Source organism: Bos grunniens, chromosome 4 (genome assembly GCF_055505025.1).
Source record: "Bos grunniens cultivar Pamir isolate PY7600 chromosome 4, Bosgru_T2T1.0, whole genome shotgun sequence".
Lineage (NCBI taxonomy): Eukaryota > Metazoa > Chordata > Mammalia > Artiodactyla > Bovidae > Bos > Bos grunniens.
This window is the reverse complement of record NC_141168.1, coordinates 121,900,957-121,913,475: the sequence shown is the minus strand read 5'-3', so window position 1 is coordinate 121,913,475 and position 12,519 is coordinate 121,900,957.

Genomic DNA, 12,519 nt, shown 5'->3' with positions numbered 1-12,519 from the left:
CCAGGTAATCAGTGCATGATCAGCCACATGAACAGTGCAAGATCAGCCAAGTAATCAGTGCATGCACAGTCACGTAATCAGTGTATGATCAGCTTTGAGATCAGTGCATGATGAGCCACGTGATAAGTGCATGATCAGGCAAGTGATCAGTTCATGATCAGGCATGTGATCAGTGCAGGATCAGTCACATGATCAGTGTATGATCAGCCACGTGATCAGTGCATGATAGCCACGTGACCCCTGCATGATCAGTCACGTGATCAGTATATGATGAGCCATGGGATCAAAGCATGATAGCCATGTGATCAGTGCATGATAGCTATGTGATCAGTGCATGATCAGCCACGTAATCAGTGCATGATCAGCCACGTGATCATTGCATGCTCAGCCACTTGATCAGTGCATGCACAGTCACGTGATCAGTGTATATTCAGCTTCGTGATCAGTGCATGGTCAGCCACGTGATCAGTTCATTATCAGGCAGGTGATGACTGCATGATCAGTCACGTGATAAGTGCATGATCAGCCTTGTGATCAGTGCATGCACAGTCACGTGTTCAGTGTATATTCAGCTTCGTGATCAGTGCATGATGAGCCACGTGATCACTGCATGTTCATCCACGTGATCAGTGCATGCACAGTCACGTGATCAGTGTATGATCAGCTTCGTGATCAGTGCATGGTCAGCCACATGATCAGTTCATTATCAGGCAGGTGATGACTGCAGGATCAGTCACGTGATAAGTGCATGATCAGGCACGTGATCAGTTCATGATCAGCCACGTGATCAGTGAAAGATCAGCCATGGGATCAGTGCATGCACAGTCACGTGATCAGTACATGCACAGTCACGTGATCAGTGTATGATCAGCTTCATGATCAGTGCATGATGAGCCACGGGATCAGTGCACGTGCAGTCTCGTGATCAGTGTATGATCAGGCATGTGATAAGTGCATGATCAGCCACGTGATCAGTGCATGATCAACCTTGTGATCATGCATGCACAGTCACGTGATCAGTGTATGATCAGCTTCGTGATTAGCTCATGATCAGCCCCGTGATCAGTGTAACATCAACCACGTGAGCAGTGCCTGATTAGCCAGATGAACAGTGCAAGATCAGCCAAGTGATCAGTGCATACACAGTCACGTAATCAGTGTATGATCAGCTTCGTGATCAGTGCATGATGAGCCACGTGATCAGTGTATGATCAGTTACGTGATCAGTGCATGTTCAGCCATGGGATCAGTGCATGATCAGCCACGTGATCAGTGCATGCACAGTCACATGATCAGTTTATGATCAGTTTCATGATCAGTGCATGATCAGCCACGTGACCAGTGTATGATCAGCTTCGTGATCAGTGCATGATCAGACACGTGTTCAGTGCATTATCAGTAATGTGATCAGTGTATGATCAGACACTTGATGAGTGCATGAACAACCACGTGATCAATGCATGATCAGCCATGTGATCAATGCATGCACAGTCACGTGATCAGTGTATGATCAGGCATGTGTTCAGTGCATGATCAGCCACGTGGTCAGTGCATGATCAGCCATGTGATCAATGCATGCACAGTCACGTGATCAGTGTAGGATCAGCTTCGTGATCAGTGCATGATCAGCCAATTGATCAGTGCATGATCAGGCACGTGATCAGTGCATGCACAGTCACGTGATCAGTTTATGATCAGCTTCATGATCAGTGCATGATGAGCCACGTGATCAGTGCATGATCAGCCACGTGATCAGTGCCACGTAATCAGTGCATGATCAGTTACGTGATCAGTGCATGCCCAGTCACGTGATCAGTGTATGATCAGACACGTGATCAGTGCATGATAGCAACCTGATCAGTGCAAGATAAGCAACGTCATTCGTGCGTGATCAGCCACGTGATCAGTGTACGATCAGACACGTGATCAGTGCATGATCAGCCACGAAATCAGTGCATGATAGCCACCTGATCAGCATGATAAGCAACGTGATTACTGCATGATCAGCCACGTGATCAGTGTATGATCAGCCACGTGATTAGTGCATGATCATCCACGTTATCAGTGTATGATCAGCCACGTGATCTGTGCATGATCAGGCACGTGATCATTGCATGATCAGTCACGTGATCGGTGTATGATCAGCCACGTGATCAGTGCATGATAGCACCGTGACCACTGCATGATCAATCATGTGATCAGTGCATGATAAGCCATGGGATCAGTGCATGATCAGTCACGTGGTCAGTGCATGCGCAGCCACGTGATCAGTGTATGATAAGCCACGTGATCAGTGCAAGATAAGCCACGTAATCAGTCCATGATCAGCCACGTGATCACTGTGTGATCAGCCACGTGATCAGTGCATGTGGCGTCATGTGATCAGTCTATAATCAGCCACGTGTTCAGTGCATGATTAACACGTGATCAGTGCATGATAGACACGTGATCAGTGCATGATCAGTCACATTATCTGTGCATGCGCAGTCAAGTTATCAGTGCATGATAGCTAAGTGATCAGTGCATGATCAGCCACGTACTCAGTGCATGATCACCACGTGATCAGTGAATGATGAACCACGTTATCAGTGCATGCACAGTCACGTGTTCAGTGTATGATCAGCTTCGTGATCAGTGCATGATCAACCGCGTGATCAGTGCATGATCACGCAGGTGAAGAGTGCATGATTAGTCACGTGATCAGTGTATGATAGCCAGCTTAACAGTGCATGATCAGCCACGAGATCAGTGCATGATCAGCCACGTGATCAGTGCATGATAGCCAGGTGATCAGTGCATGATCAGTCACGTGATTAGTGTATGATTTGTCACTTGATCAGTGTATGATATCCACGTGATCAGTTCATGTGCCGTCATGTGATCAGTGCATGATAGCTTCACGATCAGTGCATGATCAGCCACGTGATCAGGGCAAGATTGCCAAGTGATCAGTGCATGATTCGTTACGTGATCAATGTATGATTAGCCACGTGATTAGTGCATGATCAGCCACGTGATCAGTGCATGATCACCCACGTGATGACTGCATGATACGCAACGTGATTAGTGCATTATCAGCCACGTGATCAGTGTATGATCAGCCACGTGATCAGTGCATGATCAGCCACGTGATCACTGCATGCAAAGTCACATGATCAGTGTACGATCAGCTTCATGATCATTGCATCATTAGTTACGTGATCAATGTATGATTAGCCACGTGATCAGTGCATGATATCCACGTGATCAATGCATGATCAGTCACGTATCCATGGCATGCGCAGTCATGTGATCAGTGCATGACAGCTACACAATCGTTGCATAATCAGTCAGGTGATCAAAGCATGGTCAGCCACGTGATCAGTGCATGATAGCCACGTTAACAGTGCATGAACAGGAACGTGATCAGTTCATGCACAGTCACGTGATCAGTGCATGATAGACTCGTAATCAGTGCATGATAGCCACGTGATCAGTGCATGATCTGTCACGTGATCAGTGCATGCGAAGTCACGGGATCAGTGTACGATAAGCCACGTGATCAGTGCATGATAGCCACGTGATCAGTGCCTGGTAAGCAACGTGATTAGTGCATGATCAGCCACGTAATCAGTGCATGATCAACCATGTGATCAGTGCATGCACAGTCACGTGATCAGTGTATGATCAGCTTCTTCATCAGTGCATGATCAGCCATGTGATCAGTGCATGCACAGTCACGTGATCAGTGCATGATCAGTCACGTGATCATTGTATGATCAGCGACGTGTTCAGTGCATGATGGACACCTGATCAGTGCATGATAGCCACGTAATCAGTACATGATCAGTCACGTGATCAGTGCATTTGCAGTCACGTGATCAGTGCATGTGCAGTCACGTGATCAGTGTATGATCAGACACGTGATCAGTGCATGATAGCAACCTGATCAGTGCATGATAAGCAACGTGATTCGTGCGTGATCAGCCACGTGATCAGTGTACGATCAGACACGTGATCAGTGCATGATCAGCCAAGAAATCAGTGCATGATAGCCACTTGATCAGCATGATAAGCAACGTGATTACTGCATGATCAGCCACGTGATCAGTGTATGATCAGCCACGTGATCAGTGCATGATCAGGCACGTGATCAGTGCATGATCAGTCACGTTATCTCTACATGCGCAGTCAAGTTATCAGTGCATGATAGCTACGTGATCAGTGCATGATCAGCCACGTAATCAGTGCATGATCACCACGTGATCAGTGAATGATGAACCACGTTATCAGTGCATGAACAGTCAAGTGTTCAGTGTATGATCAGCTTCTTCATCAGTGCATGATCAACCACGAGATCAGTGCATGATCACGCAGGTGAAGAGTGCGTGATTAGTCACTTGATCAGTGTATGATAGCCAGCTTAACAGTGCATGATCAGCCACGAGATCAGTGCATGATCAGCCACGTGATCAGTGCATGATAGCCAGGTTATCAGTGCATGATCAGTCACGTGATTAGTGTATGATCTGTCACTTGATCAATGTATGATATCCACGTGATCAGTTCCTGCGCCGTCATGTGATCAGTGCATGATAGCTTCACGATCAGTGCATGATCAGCCACGTGATCAGTGCAAGATTCCCAAGTGATCAGTGCATGATTAGTTACGTGATCAATGTATGATTAGCGACGTGATTAGTTCATGATCAGCCATGTGATCAGTGCATGATCAGCCACGTGATTAGTGCATGATCAGCCACGTGATCAGTGCATGATCAGCCACGTGATGACTGCATGATATGCAACGTGATTAGTGCATTATCAGCCACGAGATCAGTGTATGAAAAGCCACGTGATCAGTGCATGATCAGCCACGTGATCCGTGCATGCACAGTCACATGATCAGTGTACGATCAGCTTCATGATCATTGCATGATTAGTTACGTGATCAATGTATGATTAGCCACGTGATCAGTGCATGATATCCACGTGATCAATGCATGATCAGTCACGTGTTCATGGCATGCGCAGTCATGTGATCAGTGCATGACAGCTACACAATCAGTGAATAATCAGTCACGTGATCAAAGCATGGTCAGCCACGTGATCAGTGCATGATAGCCACGTTAACAGTGCATGAACAGGAACGTGATCAGTTCATGCACAGTCACGTGATCAGTGCATGATGGACTCGTAATCAGTGCAGGATAGCCAGGTGATCAGTTCATGATCTGTCACGTGATCAGTGCATGGGCAGTCACGTTATCAGTGTATGATAAGCCACGTGATCAGTGCATGATAGCCACCTGATCAGTGCATGGTAAGCAATGTGATTAGTGCATGATCAGCCACGTAATCAGTGCATGATCAACCATGTGATCAGTGCATGCACAGTCACGTTATCAGTGTATGATCAGCTTCTTCTTCAGTGCATGATCAGCCATGTGATCAGTGCATGATCAGTCACGTGATAAGTGCATGATCAGCCATGTGATCAGTGCATGCACAGCCACATGATCAGTGTATAATCAGCTTCATGATCATTGCATGATCAGCCACGTGATCACTGTATGATCAGCCACGTGATCAGGGCATGTGCAGTCACGTGATCAGTGTATGATCAGCCATGTGTTCAGTTCATGATAGACAAGAGATCAATGCATGATAGCTACGTGGTCAGTGCATGCTCAGTCACATGAGCAGTGCATGATCAGCCACGTGATCAGTGCATGATAGCCACGTGATCATTGCCTACAATTACGTGATCAGTGCATTTGCAGTCACGTGATTAGTGCATGGGCAGTCACGTGGTCAGTGTATGATCAGCCATGTGTTCAGTTCATGATAGACAAGTGATCAATGCATGATAGCTACGTGATCAGTGCATTTGCAGTCATGTGATTAGTGCATGGGCAGTCACGTGATCAGTGTATGATCAGCCACGTGTTCAGTGCATGATAGACACCTGATCAGTGCATGATAGCCACGTGATCAGTGCATGATCAGTCACGTGATCAGGGCGTGTGTAGTCACGTGATCAGTGTATGATCAGCCATGTGATTAGTGCATGATCAGCCGCATGATAAATGCATGATCATCCATGTGATTATTGCATGCACAATCAAGTGATCAGTGCATGATAGCCACGAGATCTGTGCATGATCAGTGTATGATCAGCCACGTGATCAGGTCATGATAGCCAGGTGACCAGCACATGATTAACCAGTGCATGATCAGTCAGGTGATCAGTGTATGATCAGCTTACTGATCAGTGCATGATCAGCCACGTGATCAGTGCATGGTCAGGCAAGTGATCAATGTATAATCAGCCACGTGATCATTGCATGTGCAGCCACGTGATCAGTGCCTGCACACTCACGTGATCAGTGTATGATCAGGCATGTGATCAGTGCATGATCAGCCACGTGATCAGTGCATGTGCAGTCTCGTGATCAGTGCATGCACAGTCACCTGATCAATGTATGATCAGCCACGTGATCAGTGCATGATCAGGCACGTGATGAGTGCATGATCAGTCACGTGATAAGTGCATGATCAGGCACGTGATCAGTTCATGATCAGGCATGTGATCAGTGCATGATCAGTCACATGATCAGTGTATGATCAGCCACGTGATCAGTGCATGATAGCCAGGTGACCCCTGCATGATCAGTCACGTGATCAGTGCATGATGAGCCATGGGATAACTGCATGATAGCAATGTGATCAGTGCATGATACCTACGTGATCAGTGCATGATCAGCCACGTAATCAGTGCATGTGCAGTCTCGTGATCAGTGTATGATCAGGCATGTGATCAGTGTATGATCAACCACGTGATCAGTGCATGTTCAGCCACATGAAGAGTGCAAGATCAACCAAGTGATCAGTGCATGCACAGTCACGTGTTCAGTGTATGATCTGCTTCGTGATCAGTGCCTGGTCAGCCCCGTGATCGGTGCATGATCAGGCACGTGAAGAGTGCATGATCAGTCACGATATCAGTGTATGATAGCAAGGTTATCAGTGCATGATCAGCCAGGTGATCAGTGCATGATCAGCCACGTGATCAGTGCATGCACAGTCACGTGATCAGTGTATGATCAGCTTCGTGATCAGTGCATGATCAGCCACGTGATCAGTACGTGATCAGCCTTGTGATCAGTGCATGCGCAGCCACGTGATCAGTGCATGTGCAGTCTCGTGATCAGTGTTTGATCAGGCATGTGATCAGTGCATGATCAGCCAGGTGATCAGTGCATGATCAGCCTTGTGATCAGTGCATGCACAGTCACGTGATCAGTGTATGATCAGCTTCGTGATTAGTTCATTATCAACAACGTGATCAGTGTATGATCAACCAGGTAATCAGTGCATGATCAGCCACATGAACAGTGCAAGATCAGCCAAGTGATCAGTGCATGCGCAGTCACGTAATCAGTGTATGATCAGCTTTGAGATCAGTGCATGATGAGCCACGTGATAAGTGCATGATCAGGCAAGTGATCAGTTCATGATCAGGCATGTGATCAGTGCAGGATCAGTCACATGATCAGTGTATGATCAGCCACGTGATCAGTGCATGATAGCCACGTGACCCCTGCATGATCAGTCACGTGATCAGTATATGATGAGCCATGGGATCAAAGCATGATAGCCATGTGATCAGTGCATGATAGCTATGTGATCAGTGCATGATCAGCCACGTAATCAGTGCATGATCAGCCACGTGATCATTGCATGCTCAGCCACTTGATCAGTGCATGCACAGTCACGTGATCAGTGTATATTCAGCTTCGTGATAAGTGCATGGTCAGCCACGTGATCAGTTCATTATCAGGCAGGTGATGACTGCATGATCAGTCACGTGATAAGTGCATGATCAGCCTTGTGATCAGTGCATGCACAGTCACGTGTTCAGTGTATATTCAGCTTCGTGATCAGTGCATGATGAGCCACGTGATCATTGCATGTTCATCCACGTGATCAGTGCATGCACAGTCACGTGATCAGTGTATGATCAGCTTCGTGATCAGTGCATGGTCAGCCACATGATCAGTTCATTATCAGGCAGGTGATGACTGCAGGATCAGTCACGTGATAAGTGCATGATCAGGCATGTGTTCAGTGCATGATCAGCCACGTGGTCAGTGCATGATCAGCCATGTCATCAATGCATGCACAGTCACGTGATCAGTGTAGAATCAGCTTCGTGATCAGTGCATGATCAGCCACTTGATCAGTGCATGATCAGCCACGTAATCATTGCATGTGCAGTCTCGTGATCAGTGTATGATCAGGCATGTGATCAGTGTATGATCAACCACGTGATCAGTGCATGTTCAGTCACATGAAGAGTGCAAGATCAACCAAGTGATCAGTGCATGCACAGTCACGTGTTCAGTGTATGATCTGCTTCGTGATCAGTGCCTGGTCAGCCACGTGATCGGTGCATGATCAGGCACGTGAAGAGTGCATGATCAGTCACGATATCAGTGTATGATAGCAAGGTTATCAGTGCATGATCAGCCAGGTGATCAGTGCATGCACAGTCACGTGATCAGTGTATGATCAGCATCGTGATCAGTGCATGATCAGCCACGTGATCAGTACATGATCAGCCTTGTGATCAGTGCATGCGCAGCCACGTGATCAGTGCATGTGCAGTCTCGTGATCAGTGTATGATCAGGCATGTGATCAGTGCATGATCAGCCAGGTGATCAGTGCATGATCAGCGTTGTGATCAGTGCATGCACAGTCACGTGATCAGTGTATGATCAGCTTCGTGATTAGTTCATTATCAACAACGTGATCAGTGTATGATCAACCAGGTAATCAGTGCATGATCAGCCACATGAACAGTGCAAAATCAGCCAAGTGATCAGTGCATGCACAGTCACGTAATCAGTGTATGATCAGCTTTGAGATCAGTGCATGATGAGCCACGTGATAAGTGCATGATCAGGCAAGTGATCAGTTCATGATCAGGCATGTGATCAGTGGATGATCAGTCACATGAGCAGTGTATGATCAGCCACGTGATCAGTGCATGATAGCCACGTGACCCCTGCATGATCAGTCACGTGATCAGTATATGATGAGCCATGGGATCACTGCATGATAGCCATGTGATCAGTGCATGATAGCTACGTGATCAGTGCATGATCAGCCACGTAATCAGTGCATGATCAGCCACGTGATCATTGCATGCTCAGCCACTTGATCAGTGCATGCACAGTCACGTGATCAGTGTATATTCAGCTTCGTGATCAGTGCATGGTCAGCCACGTGATCAGTTCATTATCAGGCAGGTGATGACTGCATGATCAGTCACGTGATAAGTGCATGATCAGCCTTGTGATCAGTGCATGCACAGTCACGTGTTCAGTGTATATTCAGCTTCGTGATCAGTGCATGATGAGCCACGTGATCATTGCATGTTCATCCACGTGATCAGTGCATACACAGTCACGTGATCAGTGTATGATCAGCTTCGTGATCAGTGCATGGTCAGCCACATGATCAGTTCATTATCAGGCAGGTGATGACTGCAGGATCAGTCACGTGATAAGTGCATGATCCGGCACGTGATCAGTTCATGATCAGCCACGTGATCAGTGAAAGATCAGCCATGGGATTAGTGTATGCACAGTCAAGTGATCAGTACATGCACAGTCACGTGATCAGTGTATGATCAGCTTCATGATCAGTGCATGATGAGCCACGGGATCAGTGCACGTGCAGTCTCGTGATCAGTGTATGATCAGGCATGTGATCAGTGCATGATGAGCCACGTGATCAGTGCACGATCAGCCACGTGATCATTGCATTTTCAGCCACGTGATCAGTGCATGCACAGTCACCTGATCAGTGTATGATCAGCTTCGTGATCAGTGCATGATCAGCCACGTGATCAGTGCATGATCAGGCACGTGTTCAGTGCATTATCACTAATGTGGTCAGTGTGTGATCAGACACGTGATGAGTGCATGAACAGACTCATGATCAGTGTATGATCAGCCGCGTGATCAGTGCATGATCCGCAACGTGATTAGTGCATGATCAGTCACGTGATCAGTGTATGATCACCCAGGTGATCAGTGCATGATCAGCCACGTGATCAACGCATGCATGGTCCCGTGATCAGTGTATGATCAACTTCTTCTTCAGTGCATGATCAGCCACATGATCAGTGCATGATGAGGCAGGTGAAGAATGCATAATCAGTCACGTGATCAGTGTATGACAGCCAGGTTATCAGCGCATTATCAGCCACGTGATTAGTGCAAGATCAGCCAAGTGATCAGTGCATGCACACTCACATGATCAGTGTATGATCAGCTTCGTGATCAGTGCATGATCAGGCACGTGAAGAGTGCATGATCAGTCAAGATTTCAGTGTATGATAGCAAGGTTATCAGTGCATGATCAGCCAGGTGATCAGTGCATGATCAGCCACGTGATCAGTGCATGCACAGTCACGTGATCAGTGTATGATCAGCTTGGTGATCAGTGCATGCACAGTCACGAGATCAGTGTATAATCCGCTTCATGATCAGTGCATTATCAGCCAGGTGATCAGTGCATGTGCAGTCTGGTGATCAGTGTATGATCAGGCATGTGATCAGTGCACGAACAGCCACATGATCATTGAATTTCAGCCACGTGATCAGTGCATGCACAGTCACCTGATCAATGTATGATCAGCCACGTGATCAGTGCATGATCAGGCACGTGATGAGTGCATGATCAGTCACGTGATAAGTGCATATTCAGGCACGTGATGATTGCATGATCAGTCACGTGATAAGTGCATGATCAGGCACGTGATCAGTTCATGATCAGGCATGTGATCAGTGCATGATCAGTCACATGATCAGTGTATGATCAGCCACGTGATCAGTGCATGATAGCCACGTGACCCCTGCATGATCAGTCACGTGATCAGTGCATGATGAGCCATGGGATAACTGCATGATAGCAATGTGATCAGTGCATGATACCTACGTGATCAGTGCATGATCAGCCACGTAATCAGTGCATGTGCAGTCTCGTGATCAGTGTATGATCAGGCATGTGATCAGTGTATGATCAACCACGTGATCAGTGCATGTTCAGCCACATGAAGAGTGCAAGATCAACCAAGTGATCAGTGCATGCACAGTCACGTGTTCAGTGTATGATCTGCTTCGTGATCAGTGCCTGGTCAGCCACGTGATCGGTGCATGATCAGGCACGTGAAGAGTGCATGATCAGTCACGATATCAGTGTATGATAGCAAGGTTATCAGTGCATGATCAGCCAGGTGATCAGTGCATGATCAGCCACGTGATCAGTGCATGCACAGTCACGTGATCAGTGTATGATCAGCTTCGTGATCAGTGCATGATCAGCCACGTGATCAGTACATGATCAGCCTTGTGATCAGTGCATGCGCAGCCACGTGATCAGTGCATGTGCAGTCTCGTGATCAGTGTATGATCAGGCATGTGATCAGTGCATGATCAGCCACGTGATCAGTGCATGATCAGGCACGTGATGAGTGCATGATCAGTCACGTGATAAGTGCATGATCAGGCACGTGATGAGTGCATGATCAGTCACGTGATAAGTGCATGATCAGGCACGTGATCAATTCATGATCAGGCATGTGATCAGTGCATGATCAGTCACATGATCAGTGTATGATCAGCCACGTGATCAGTGCATGATGAGCCATGGGATAACTGCATGATAGCAATGTGATCAGTGCATGATACCTACGTGATCAGTGCATGATCAGCCACGTAATCAGTGCATGATCAGCCACATGAAGAGTGCAAGATCAACCAAGTGATCAGTGCATGCACAGTCACGTAATCAGTGTATGATCAGCTTCGTGATTAGTTCATTATCAACAACGTGATCAGTGTATGATCAACCAGGTAATCAGTGCATGATCAGCCACATGAACAGTGCAAGATCAGCCAAGTGATCAGTGCATGCACAGTCACGTAATCAGTGTATGATCAGCTTTGAGATCAGTGCATGATGAGCCACGTGATAAGTGCATGATCAGGCAAGTGATCAGTTCATGATCAGGCATGTCATCAGTGCATGATCAGTCACATGATCAGTGTATGATCAGCCACGTGATCAGTGCATGATAGCCACGTGACCCCTGCATGATCAGTCACGTGATCAGTATATGATGAGCCATGGGATCAAAGCATGATAGCCATGTGATCAGTGCATGATAGCTATGTGATCAGTGCATGATCAGCCACGTAATCAGTGCATGATCAGCCACGTGATCATTGCATGCTCAGCCACTTGATCAGTGCATGCACAGTCACGTGATCAGTGTATATTCAGCTTCGTGATCAGTGCATGGTCAGCCACGTGATCAGTTCATTATCAGGCAGGTGATGACTGCATGATCAGTCACGTGATAAGTGCATGATCAGCCTTGTGATCAGTGCATGCACAGTCACGTGTTCAGTGTATATTCAGCTTCGTGATCAGTGCATGATGAGCCACGTGATCATTGCATGTTC